Source organism: Nothobranchius furzeri, chromosome 19 (genome assembly GCF_043380555.1).
Source record: "Nothobranchius furzeri strain GRZ-AD chromosome 19, NfurGRZ-RIMD1, whole genome shotgun sequence".
NCBI classification, from domain to species: Eukaryota; Metazoa; Chordata; class Actinopteri; order Cyprinodontiformes; family Nothobranchiidae; genus Nothobranchius; species Nothobranchius furzeri.
In genome coordinates this window covers 10,455,970-10,469,617 of record NC_091759.1, presented here as the reverse complement: position 1 = coordinate 10,469,617, position 13,648 = coordinate 10,455,970, and the positions used below count along the sequence as shown (strand labels likewise).

The following is a 13,648-nucleotide window of genomic DNA, read 5'->3' as shown; positions in this document are numbered from 1 at the left end:
CATTTTTCCCCTAGATGTTTAAAATTTGAACAGGAGAGCAACGTTGTGCATCTTACAAGAGAAATTAAATTTTCCTAGAAAAAAAGAAAAGCACACACACACACACACACACACACACACACACACACACACACACACACACACACACACACACACACACACACACACACACACACACACACACACACACACACACACACACACACACACACACACACACACACACACACACACACACACACACACACACACCTATAATGCCACTTTTCAAAATAATTTTTTTTGTCAAACATCTATTAAAATTAAGTTTTATATAAAAGCAGCTTTCTACACGAGTTAATAGGGATGGGTACCAAATTTGGTACTTTTTAAGGTACCGACCGAATTCCATAGTACCGACCCAGCACCGATTCACATTGTTTCAAACGGTGCCTCGTTTCGGTACCCGTCCTTCATAACGAGAACTTGCCAAGACAGCTGTGCATGCGGTTATGTCGTCGGTCGCTGCGAGCGAGTTGTAAACAGAGCAGCATGGTAGAAAGAACACACGCTAAAGCTTGGGTCCACTTCACTAAATGTGATGGGTAACTGGGTGATGACGAAACCAGCGACAACGATCTAAGTGAGACATCCCCATCTTAATCTGCTCCGGTAGGTAAATAAAATTTTTAAAATAACGTTAGCTTGATATGTTAGCTTCCGTTTTGCTAATGGTGCGTTCGCTTTCTCCTCGGAACTCCGAATTTCCGACTAGAAGAACATGAACGCGCCCTAAAGTTTGGCTTCACTTTACTAAATGCGACGGGTGATTGGGTGAAGATGAAACCAGCGACAACGATCTAAGTTTGAGGCATAATCGTTTTAATCTGCTCCAGCAGCTAAATAAACTGTTTAAGATAACGTTAGCTTGTTATGTTAGCTTCCATTGCCACCGTTGTTATCAGCTAATGGTGCGTTCGCTTTCTCCTCGGAAATTCTCACTTCCCAGTAGGAAAAATCAAAAGAAAAAGGACGGCAAAAGGAATGAAGATACACAGTAAATTTAGTTCACAGTAAAGATGTTTGCTTCAGTTTAATTATCAACTTATAAAACTACAAGGACGATGTTAAAATACAAACAGTTGCATGTTATTCATCGTGATATTTATCAAATATTGTTATATATTGAGAAAAATATATATTTAATTATAAAAGAGAATTAAAATATTAAACACTCAAAAGCATCGAAAATTGGTAATGTTAAGTACCGGTATCGATTCGTAGGTACCGGGAATTAGTACCGAATCGATTCAAATGTCAAAGGTACCCATCCCTACGAGCTAATATTTAAAGCTACTGATATTTTCTAATTTTCCAATTTCTTCCTGTGTAGTGAAAACAAAAGTTGAGCATTAATACAAATGCAAACGTTCACACAGATACAAAGGCAAACTAAGGAAATAGATGAATGCAAACTGATCCTTCTCATCTTGATCACACTGGGCGATTCCTTTTTAACCAGAGAAGAGCAAAACTGATGCAATCCAAAGAAATGATTGTAACGGCTGCTCTAAACTGTCCAATTACCTTGAAAAAGAACTGAAAACGAAAAGAAGTGTTTTCATTTTCCATTTCTACAAACTGACACTTTTAAGGTCAGACATGTTTTATTGAAGATGCAACAAAATGATGTGACCACATGATTGCACACCTGTTCTTTGAACCATTTCTCGTGCAGCTGAGTTTAGATTCACCTCACAGAAAGTCTAAAAATGAATGACTTTTCTAGGGCTGTAGCGAAGCCTCGACGAAGTCGACGGCTCGATTCTAAAAATTTGTCGACGTCAGATCCGGAAGTCGACACACCGCGCCCACTTGTTGCATCCCCAGGAGTTTGTAAATAGAGGAGGAATCTGCCCGTTTTTCCTCTAGTTCGCCCTCTTCTCCGCCTTCACTAACATCTCCGCCAAATACCGAAGACCCGGAACAACGTCCGTCCACTACTAGATTATTTTCCTGTTTTGCCCCTTCGTCTCCCGGCAACGGACAACAACTTCCGGGGTCAGATGCGCTGCTTCGTGTTTATCGCAGATGTAGAAAATCACCGGGAGCACTTCTCCCTTCATTAAGGAGCTTCTTTCAGACATGAGGAGAGCTGTTTTGGTGGTAGCAGTCTCTCCTCCGTGCTGGTCTGTTTGCTGCTGGGTGTTTTTGGTTTATTTAAACTTGGTAACTTGAACTTAACGTTGGTAAAGCTACTGTTAGCATCTTCGCTAACAGCTTCTTGCGTTGGGATAAGCTGTTACGTTTTGGTTTAGAGTTCATCTTTTTTGTGGTGTAGATCTCCCTTTTATTACATTTAGAGTGTTGTGGGTTTTCGGTTTAGTGTAAAATATCACCTGAGTTTGGTTTAACCCGTAAGACCACTCGCCTCATGCACATAAGTGACCAAAACAAAGCAGCATGGAGACACTCCATCTTCTACCACCTCTCAGGCAGCAGCCTGCACTCCCAAGTTCTACACGTCACCAGAACATAACCAACCGCAACACAATAAAAGCAGTGTTATACAAAATGGAAGGCCTGTAGTGTTTATTCTTTTACAGTAAGAATTTATCAATTTTTTGAGGAATTTATTTGAGATTTTCTGGTTTTTGTTAATTGTGCAATAGAAAAATAATCATTAGAGTAATTTTTTAAATAGTCATTAGAATAGTCGACTATTCGATAAAATAATCGTCAGAATAATCGTTTTAAAAATAATCGTTTACCCCCAGCCCTAGACTTTTCTCATTGCCACACACACATAAATTTAAGCATTCATTCATGAAATATTTTGTCACATTTGAAACTATTTGAAGCCTTCCTGAACACGAAGCAGTGATTGAGAGCTGCATAAGAACACCTGGCCTAAAAGGACTCTTTTCCCTCTGTTTCAGTTCATTTCAGCGCCACTTGGAAAGAATTCCCTTGCCATGCCATTGTGTGCTCACATAAATAATCACTGCACTGATTGACATATTGAATGTTTTTTTCTTATTCCAACAATGTGCTATCAAGCTGAAACACTTTTAAATGTGTGTGTGTGTGCGTGTGCGTGTGTGTGTGAGTGTGTGTAGCCGTTTGTGTTGCTGAATGTTCTCTGAATGAAACTGAGTGAATGGGAGTTAGAAAGAGCTTGCAGTGACATGTGTACAGTTGACTAATGGAAACCAAGGGTCAGCTGCAGAGTGAAAGTGAATTCGTTGAAAAGGACAAGAAAACACACTGAAAAAGGAGCGTAGTGTATTGTATGGGAGAATAAATGAATGAGATTAATAGGTGTGGATGAGTTAAAAGAATTAATTACAGCTGGGATTAAATTAAGCAAATGTGTGAAAAATAACAGAAATAATGAGTGATACTGGTGAGGATAGCATGTGGAAAATAAATGGAGACAGCTGAACAGAAAAAGAAAGGAAGTGGAGATTTCTAAGAAACTGAGATTAATAAAAGAAACAATGTCGAAAGTGGAAAAAGGTGAGAGATGATGCTAATAGATGCATTCCACAAATTCTAACTCGAATAGGGCTGCCACAAACAAATGTACCAACTATTTTGGCCATTAGTTGACTCATCGCATCATTCGTAGGTTATAGTTAATCTCACCAGCTGTTCTAATAAAACCATTATTTGTTTCTTACTGGAAACATTATCTATTTTGTGCCTCCTAAAAATAAAGATGATTAAGATGAAAGCTCATTCAACCATTTATAAAAGATGAAGAAAACAAGGCACTGGGCTTATGAAAGCAAAAAAAAAAAAAAAAAAAAAAAAGCCGTCCACTGAGGAGCAACTCTTTTACAGATTTAATAAATTATTAGTGTTTGTAATGTTACACAAAAAACATGACATACGTGTTAATTGTCATTAAAATGCCATCACTAGTGTTTAAGAGAAATGTGTAGTTTTTATTTCTGGAAATATCCATTAAAATTATGTTGAAAATGAATTCAATAATACTCAGTTATTGAAATATATTGGCGGCTTCGTAACATATAACCATAAAAATCAGGTCTAAAATACACGGGAGTGAGTCCAAGTCTCTGGGCGACGCCATGTTTGATGCCATGTTTCCATCTACAGGAGCCCATGAGGACAAAATGCATTTACTGATTAGTAGCAAATGGTGACAAAACGTTTGTCATTCTTAAACGTTGTAGTTTTACACATTTACCTCTTCACTTGTTGCCAGTGATGAAAGGGAGTCTGATGTGCTTGTAGTTTTGCTGAAGTTTGCACTCAGTTCAATTCAATTCAAAAATACTTTATTAATCCCAGAGGGAAATTGATTCCCCAGAGCTTTTTGACTCTAATGGGCATCCGTTGGTAAGGTCTTACTCAAACAAAAAATACTGCTTGCTTGCAAAGATTTAGGTATCTACTGCCCCCATCGCCAGAAAAAATACACACCGTCACTTTAATATTGCAGCTATCAGTACAAGTAACTCATTGTTTATGTTAGCAGCTAGCAAATTAGCCTAACGAGCTGAAAGTCAGCCACAGCATGCTTCCTTTTAAAACCAAGCATTCATGTTTGTAATGGTACAGCAAACAAAATACATGGGCTAAGGGTAATGAAACATCACAAATGTTAATGTTATATCTATAAATACAAAAAGCTCACAGTTGATGTTAGCAGCTAACAAGCACATTATCTTCTGGAGGTGTCGCTCTTCGTCTGCCACAATGTGCTTCTTTTTGAAATAAAACGTATTTGTGTAGCATTAGAGCAAACACATGACGCATGCAAAGTATAGTGACATCACCATCACTACTGTTTATGCATCAATATAAGTAGCTCACTGCTGATATTAGCAGCCAAATAGCGAACTAGCCGAAGGCATTAACTGCCTCTTTGTTGTCGACCACTATGTGCTTCATTTTAAGAGGCTCATGCATCACCATTGTACTGTTAACCCGGGTCCACACACTGAATCAGCAGGGCGGAATGCTGTTGCTTCAAATTGCAATCCAATGTAGTCTATAGGTCGATCCAAACTGGACGTGGCGCGGAGCACTTCAGGAACATCCCAGAAGCAGCTCACCACGCCGCGCCATTAAAAGGATTGGATTTGACTTTTGCTGCCAGCTGCTTCTAGGATACGTTTATTTCCATAGTTAACATAGGACTAGACAGGAAATTACACACAGTTTCAGTGTAAAACATCTGGTGATTTTTTTAAATAAAAGACTAATGCAGAGACGAGATTTATCTATGTAGATTATGTCAATAGGTGTGACCTAATGGCTTATTTGCTCGCAGAATATTTCCAGAAGTGCAACGGTGTGTTTCTTATGGCTTTAATCCTGGCAGTGGAGAGGCACAACATTACATATGACATCAAACAGCGATATCAAACTGGATCTCCTTCTTTTTGGTTCAATGGTGGATGTCATAAACAAACAGCGAACGTCAAAGTCCCAAGATCTTGCGAGTCCAGCGAGGAGGACAGCGGACAGCTCTATGGCTGAGACTCCCCCGGTGTGGACCGACGCGCCGCGTAAACCGTTCTGCACCGCTGATGCCTCCAGTGAGAACCCAGGGTCATGGATGGCAGGCTCTACCTTGCAGATTTTGCACTTGCTTCTCAAATTTGAACTAAATGCTTAAAAAATTCTTTAGCTCTGTTGCCAGCTCGCTATGCAGGTTTGAGCTTTTGCGAAAACAGCTGACCTGAACCCAACTACTGCATATGTCCGTCAAGAGCAGAAAAGCAGACAAAGCAGTTACATAAATATAAATATTTTATAAAACTATACATTATATAAAAAATATTTTGAGAGGAAAAAACTAAGCTTAAAAAATAAATGACGTTGATTATTACATTTGTGGTAAACAACTTTGATAGTTGATGTAATTGTTACTAATCGACCAATCTAGGCTGCACTACTCTCTACTGAACCTTTTCTTCTATCATATTTTGGTTTTCTCTGCATCTCCCTCTGCTTCCTTGGGGATTGATTCCCACATTTCCAACTGTGAAACACTGATTTCAGTCATTTTTCCCCAATAATTTTAGATACAACCCAACACACACACACACACACACACACACACACACACACACACACACACACACACACACACACACACACACACACACACACACACACACACACACACACACACACACACACACACACACACACACACACACACACACACGCACACACACACGCAAAAAGACCGTCAAAGCAAGAAAATGTTCGTCAGAGCCAGGTTTGTGAAGCGCTGGACTCAGACTGCAAAATTACGCCATAAACAGGAATAAGAGAGATAATAAATGTTCAGCTAATAAAATGGTGACGGATAGTACTTTTATTTAGAGGTTAAACATTTTATTTAGATGTTGCACTTGAAGGAGAAAAGCTATTATCATGGTTTCAAGAAGACATTGGTTTCTCACTCTAAGAAGTTTCGTCTTCGTCTTCGTCTTCCTCCGCTTATCCGGGTCCGGGTCGCGGGGGCAGCATCCCAATTAGGGAGCTCCAGGCCGTCCTCTCCCCGGCCACCTCCACCAGCTCCTCCGGCAGGACCCCAAGGCGTTCCCAGACCAGATTGGAGATGTAACCTCTCCACCGTGACCTGGGTCGACCCGGGGGCCTTCTGCCGGCAGGACATGCCCGAAACACCTCCCCAGGGAGGCGTCCAGGAGGCATCCTGACCAGATGCCCAAACCACCTCAACTGGCTCCTTTCGATCCGGAGGAGCAGCGGTTCTACTCCGAGTCCCTCCCGAATGTCCGAGCTCCTCACCCTATCTCTAAGGCTGAGCCCGGCCACCCTACGGAGGAAACTCATTTCGGCCGCTTGTATCCGCGATCTCGTTCTTTCGGTCATTACCCAAAGCTCATGACCATAGGTGAGGATTGGGACGTAGATTGGCCGGTAAATCGAGAGCCTGGCTTTCTGGCTCAGCTCCCTCTTCCCCACGACAGATCGGCTCAGCGTCCGCATCACTGCAGACGCCAAACCAATCCGCCTGTCGATCTCCCGATCCCTCCTACCCTCACTCGTGAACAAGACCCCGAGATACTTAAACTCCTCCACTTGAGGTAGGACCTCTCCCCCGACCCGGAGGTGGCAAGCCACCCTTTTCCGGTCGAGAACCATGGTCTCAGATTTGGAGGTGCTGATCCTCATCCCAGCCGCTTCACATTCGGCCGCGAACCTGCCCAGCAAGAGCTGAAGGTCAGAGCTGGATGAAGCTAGGAGGACCACATCATCCGCAAAAAGCAGAGACGAGATTCTCCTGCCACCAAACTCGACACACTCCACAACACGGCTGTGCCTAGAAATTCTGTCCATAAAAGTGATGAACAGAACCGGTGACAAAGGGCAGCCCTGGCGGAGTCCAACCCTCACTGGGAACAGGTCCGACTTACTACCGGCTATGCGGACCAAACTCACGCTCCTCTGGTAAAGGGACTGAATGGCCCTTAACAGAAAGCCACCCACCCCATACTCCTGGAGCGTCCCCCACAGGGTGCCCCTGGGGACACGGTCATAAGCCTTCTCCAAATCCACAAAGCACATGTGGATTGGTTGGGCAAACTCCCATGCCCCCTCCATCACCCTTGCAAGGGTATAGAGCTGGTCCACAGTTCCACGGCCAGGACGAAAACCACATTGCTCCTCCTCTATCTGAGATTCAACTATCGATCGGACCCTCCTCTCCAGTACCTTGGAGTAGACCTTTCCAGGGAGGCTGAGGAGTGTGATCCCCCTATAGTTGGAACAGTAAGAAGTAAGATTTCACATAACTCTAGCAGCACCTTGTGAAACATATCTACCACTTTTTAAACTCTGAACAGCTTAAATAACCTTAATTCCCTTAAAGCGGTAGATATGATGTTTCACAAGGTGCTGCTAGGAGTTTTGTGAAATGTTACTTGTGATTTTACTATATAAAACATAATAATAATAAACTTCTCCTCCATGTTTGCTCGGAGGTGTATGGAGCATCCTGTCCGCTCATTGGTCAGTGAATGAAACCTCCGTTGATTGGTCCTCGTCCGAGCGACAGCGATGAAAAGTTGAAAATGTTTCAACTTTCTGGGATCGCGTCGCTGGGTCGCCTGTGCACGAGCACAAAATTTCACACGCACGTTTTTTGCGTTTTGCTTGGTAGGAGGGAAACCCATGATTATCGCTTTGTTGTGCACGTCTCATTGAAAATGAATGGAGGAGAGGCGATGTCGCCTCCCGTGTGTCGAGCCCATAAGGCTTCAGGAATCGTACTGCATGAATAACACTACCTTCAAACACAACAAATGTTGCAAACGCATGCCATGCTGCTTTATTTACAGACTGACAATCCAACGTTGGCCTTATTGTTCTGATGACTGAATAAATCTGCTCTCTTTCAACCTGCAGATGAACATGACGCAGATGTGATTTACAGGTGAGTCTGAAGAAGCTGTGCAGACACAACAAACGACTGGCACCTCTCTGAGAAGCAAAAATCACAAACAACCCACTCGCTGCTTCACAGCCCTTCAACACAGGCTGCCCAGAGGGATTCTGGGAGATTTACTCAACTGCCATCTGCAGCAAAACAAGCACAAACAGACATGTGGGAAAAATATAAACGCATACATGAAAAAGTTATAAACCATCATTGTGAAAATGCAGAAAGGGGAATTGTCAAATAGTGCATATTAGCACACGTGCACGCACACACACACACACACACACACACACACACACACACACACACACACACACACACACACACACACACACACACACACACACACACACACACACACACACACACACACACACACACACACACACACACACACACGCTGTTCTGTAGGCAGCTTATTTTTCCTTTTTTATTCTGATTGTAATGACACACAGCTGGAAAATGAATCAGCTAATGTTCACATCTGTGTGAAAAGGGCACACTGTGATGCCTTCACTGCAAGCTGGGAGTTTCAGATGTTCGTCAGCAGCAAATGGCTTCTTTACAACAAGGACACAGCAGGTCAAAAGCAAGTTCTAATTGTTTTCAGGTAATAATTGACACAGAGCGACTACATAATATATTGTTGTAATGAAACTCACCTAGTTACATTAAAACAATTAAGTCGCTGAGGGGGGAATATGTGGCGCTGCATCAATCAGTTTCTATGTATTTATGGAGACGCCTAACAGTCAAAAAATGATTTTTTTATACACAAACTGCTTTATGATGTTTGCATAATAGTATTAAAGGGATTATGTCAGCTCTTCGTCTTCGTACTGGTTCAGTATGAAATGAATGTTGCAACGAGCAGATGATTAAATTAAGCCTAATATAAAAATAACAAAAGAAGTTTTAATAAAATGTGATTTTACTTACAATCTGAAAATCTGCAGCATCCAACAAATGGAGCTTCTGGTCAGGCGGGGGTGGGTTGTAAGGATTCCGGTGGTGGGGGGCGACCCCCTCAGATGTCCTGCAATAAAAAAAAATTATAAATAAATAAAGATAGAAAGAAAGAAATCCATTTGATTAACTGGCCTTTTTTTAATCATTTTTATTTTGCTTATTTTCCCCATCAGGTGGGAGGAGTTAGGGTCTGAAGTTAAGTGAAAACATTGTATTCTAAATGTAGTGTGGTATTAGGGCTGGGCAACGTTACAGCAATAAATCAAAAATGTATCGTTATCAAAATTTTTGACTCTTATCGTGATTATTTTTCCCATGCCAATAAATTTGATAATTAAAAGACAAGATGTGTGTAGGCTGGCGATGTTCATGTCTCTTTAAGAAGCTGTACCACCTTGAGTCACGTAAAACCATGACTCAACTAATACATCTGACAGCCCCATCTAGTTGACAACTTTTGTTTGTGCGCATACCTGTAGTTATCGTCCATTTATCGTTATCGAGGTGAAATCCTCAATATATCATGATATTAATTTTAGGCCATATCAGGAAATTTCTGAGAAAGGGAAAACTGACTGGGAGATACGATTGTTTGGTCCTGTCAGACGTGCCCTTTCAGGACCGCCAAGACATCAGAATATCGTAACTGAATTTGCAATGAGTGATGTCACCGATCAGCATCCAAAAGCATGCATGGACATTAATAACGTTAAAGTTTTATTCTGATGCTGTAATTTAATCCAATCAGAGGACCGGGAGAACTTCTGTGTGAGGTAAAAAGTGGCGTTCAATGACCAAAAGAAGTGCTGTTTATTACAGTTCTCTGAGACAAAAAAGCCCCGTGAAATATGTTCTTGCTGCCTTTTTCTGTGTTGTGTGTTTAGTAACACGGAGCTCAGGGAACGCTTCTTATTCTCTTGTGCTTCCATCCTTCTTCACCAGCAACTCTTCTAATTTTACTAAAGGTGGCTGTTTTGGGTGATGTCTCGTGACGTCATTTCCTACTGCATTACAGCAAAATTGGCACAAATTCATCAAAATTCGTACTCAGTGACTCTACTCGCCATTCCAAGTACCTACCCAAGGTCAGGTACTTCGCTGGCTCCCGAAAATGACCCTGAAAATGGTCCTTTTGCCCAACCTAGTGGACCCTACTCTGTCAACCCATCCAATGAGCATCAAATACCAGGAAGGACCCAAATGTTTCTTTGCATAAGACGAACAGAAAACGCTCAATTTCACAAGACTGCTATGAAAATCAATTATCCACAATAATGTCATTATCTGAAATCCACCAACTGGTGTTTTAAATGTTGCTCTTTGCTTAAGGAGCAAACTTTCCAGGGACATTCCTGTAGTAAGACCACAATGCACCAGTAGGATTGACTCTTCACCTAATACACAAAAGGACTGGAGTCTCGTGTTGCTGCCGGATTCTTAAGGGTCTGGAACTAATTAGATTCCTCCACTCTGCAGGACTGAAGATCCGGTCTCCAGAGAACTAAAATCTCATCTGGTGGCAGAAGTCCAGATCGAAGAAAATCTAATCAGCTGATGTTTGGCGTGAAGCCAATTTTCAAGACGGATTTCATTCAAGAAAAAAGCCACCGAGCCAGAATCAACGTGGGCATTAGACAAACAAGCAGAGGGGAGGAGAGGAAGTTAATCACCAAGACGTTTCCCTTTTCTGCTGCATCATCTAAATAGATCTGGAGTTTATTTTAACATCTAAAAATCTTGAGCTTTTATCAGTTTTTGTTTTCTTTTAGTTTCATTTAAAAATGCTCATCTGAAGAGAAGCACCCTGACTTTTTAATGAAGGAGCTGAAAGATTTGAGCATGCTAACCTTTCCAACAAGGTAATGGGAGCCATTAGAGCAAGCAGCCACCAATTGGAAGAGACCTTCCTAACAGGGTCAAACAGTGAAGGATCATGGGAGAACGTGGAGATGGAGGTGTGGACTAAGATGTGACATTTTAACTCATTTGGTTTAGTTAAAATGAACTCATTACTTGGCAAAACCACATCATTTATTTCTTCATTTGTGTAAAAGCCATTAAAATGTCAGCAGCAGATGCTCTGACTCACTTCTCATCCCTAAACTCAAAATGTGTCGACTTCCAATATCAGTTATCCAATTATTGTGTGGAAACTAAAAAGAGCAATTTACAAAAATGTCCATGTGGTCCAAGTATGATGGTTGATCAGCAGAACGCTCATCTATATGTGTGGATCTGAAACTAGCAGCTGAACTTGTACAATTATCAATCAGGCTGCTTTGAGAATCTGCTTTCGTGGTGGTTGGGATTACAAAAGAAACACTAATGATACCACAGTGGGAACTGTTAAACATTTTGTACTTGGAAACAAAGATGGCAGGCGGCTCCAAGTAGACTCTGCTGGATCGCTTCTGTGAGCGGACTCCCAACATTTTGTGACGGCAACCACATTGGCAGGAAATCAAAAGTTAAACTTCTAATAAATCCACCTGCTGTTTCTTCAGCTGCTCAAGAGTTGATTTTGTAACTGATCCGCGTTGGTTCTCCTATCAAAGAGCCAACAAGCCATCGAAGGCGCTGCCAAAATAATTCGGCACAGGACTAATCTCAAAATAAAAACTCACAAACTAGATGATGCCTCATTAGTCACAGCTGTGGAGTTGGATCAATCAGATGATAAATATATTTGTATAGGGCTCTAGTAAGTGCTTGAACCGAAAACCCTAAATAACTTAAATAATTGTCAAACAGAAACAAAATCCAACTCCATTTCCCCCTCACAGTAGTTTTTATTCCTTCTCCCATCTGGTCAACAATCGATTATGTGGTTGGCAGCTCCTCGTGACTCATGACCAAAGGGAGCCTAAGCCACACCCATCTACTTCCTGATCATGGGTTCAAATAAACTGCCAAATGAATGGGAGTCTATGAAAGGATAAGTGTTATTTTCTGATCCAATTTATTATGTGATATGGATTCATATACAATATCTGTAAAGTTTAAAGTGGCAGTGTGTAGTTTTCAAGTGCTGGGGGGGGGGGGGGGGGTACATACATTTCAGGGTAGTTTTTCACCATATCACCATTAGTGTCGCTATTAAAAAAAAAAGCATTACAGTAAATGTTGTTACCTGTGGAGCAGAAAGCACACAACATTGGCATGCCTCCTCAGACTTTGATGGTCCTTTAGGTAATTCCATCGAGAGAATGCAATGCTGATGCTAGTTTTCTTGAGCTGTAGTTTTCAGATCTGCTCAGGGTCCTACGCCTGCTGATGACATCACACTACGGCAATACCGCTTGGCCAAAATATATTGCATCTCTTTTAATTCGGTTCATCAACATTAGTTTTGGAGTTTTCTTAGTACTGAAATGTTTATGAAAGTGGTAACATAGCTTCCGTAAGTCATACATCCAGCCAATCTAGTGCAATGTCAATGACGAGCTCAGGACCCCAAGCCCAGCAGAAGGAAACATGACGTCTAATGTTGCATCCCCCAACGGCGCTAGACCTTCACAACTTGTACTTTAGACCTGTTTTTTATGGTTATATGGTACAAAGTCACCAATATAACAACTGGACATCATGTTATTCATTTTCAACAATGTTTTGTTATTCAGAGATTAAAGGTAAAAACTACAACGTTTACAATGTTTAATGCCAAGAAAATGCTTATTTTCAAATGACAGCAACAATTATGCAATATAATTAAAATAAACTTCTTAACATGTTTAGTCTTGGGTTGGGTAACATCAAAACAATGTATTGCCATTTTTGTTGCCAAAGACAATGTAGATATGCCAAACACACATTCCAGTAGAAATAAATAAAATCTTTCCAGGTTCCATTGTTTTATATAAATGCTAATTGGTTATTTTGTGGTTTAGCAGTAAAGCTAGAGCATGGACACCATGTACTGCAAACTCAGAGAGGAGAAGCTAATCGATTAATCAGACCAGATATAAGCTAATCAGTAGTGGCAGCCGCACAGATTTATCATTTTGAAACCAGACCGTCCAATTGGCTGTGGTCACTGGTTTCCATAGAGACAACTTTGATGGGTCATGTTGTTGCTTTTGAGGTTTTGTTTTCCCGTTTGAGTATTGTCACAAGCCATATTAAACCTCTCAACAACACATCTGATCCTTATCAACCATCACACACACACACACACACCCCCAAGCAAACAGGCAGAGTCATCTGTTTGTCCTGCACTAATCCCACATGTGATCTTTTCAGAGGTTAATC

The 13,648-nt window shown here is 41.4% G+C and overlaps 1 protein-coding gene across 2 annotated transcripts in view; it reads right to left on the bottom strand.

Annotated features, from left to right (window-relative positions):
- LOC107394453 (semaphorin-6D) overlaps positions 1-13,648 on the bottom strand; it is a 285,366-nt gene that overhangs the window by 98,752 nt on the left and 172,966 nt on the right. For both annotated transcript variants that reach the window (XM_015973381.3, XM_015973382.3), the window contains exon 3: positions 9,371-9,467. The gene's annotated coding sequence lies outside the window, so the exon portion shown is untranslated. The remainder of the gene's footprint in view (positions 1-9,370; positions 9,468-13,648) is intronic.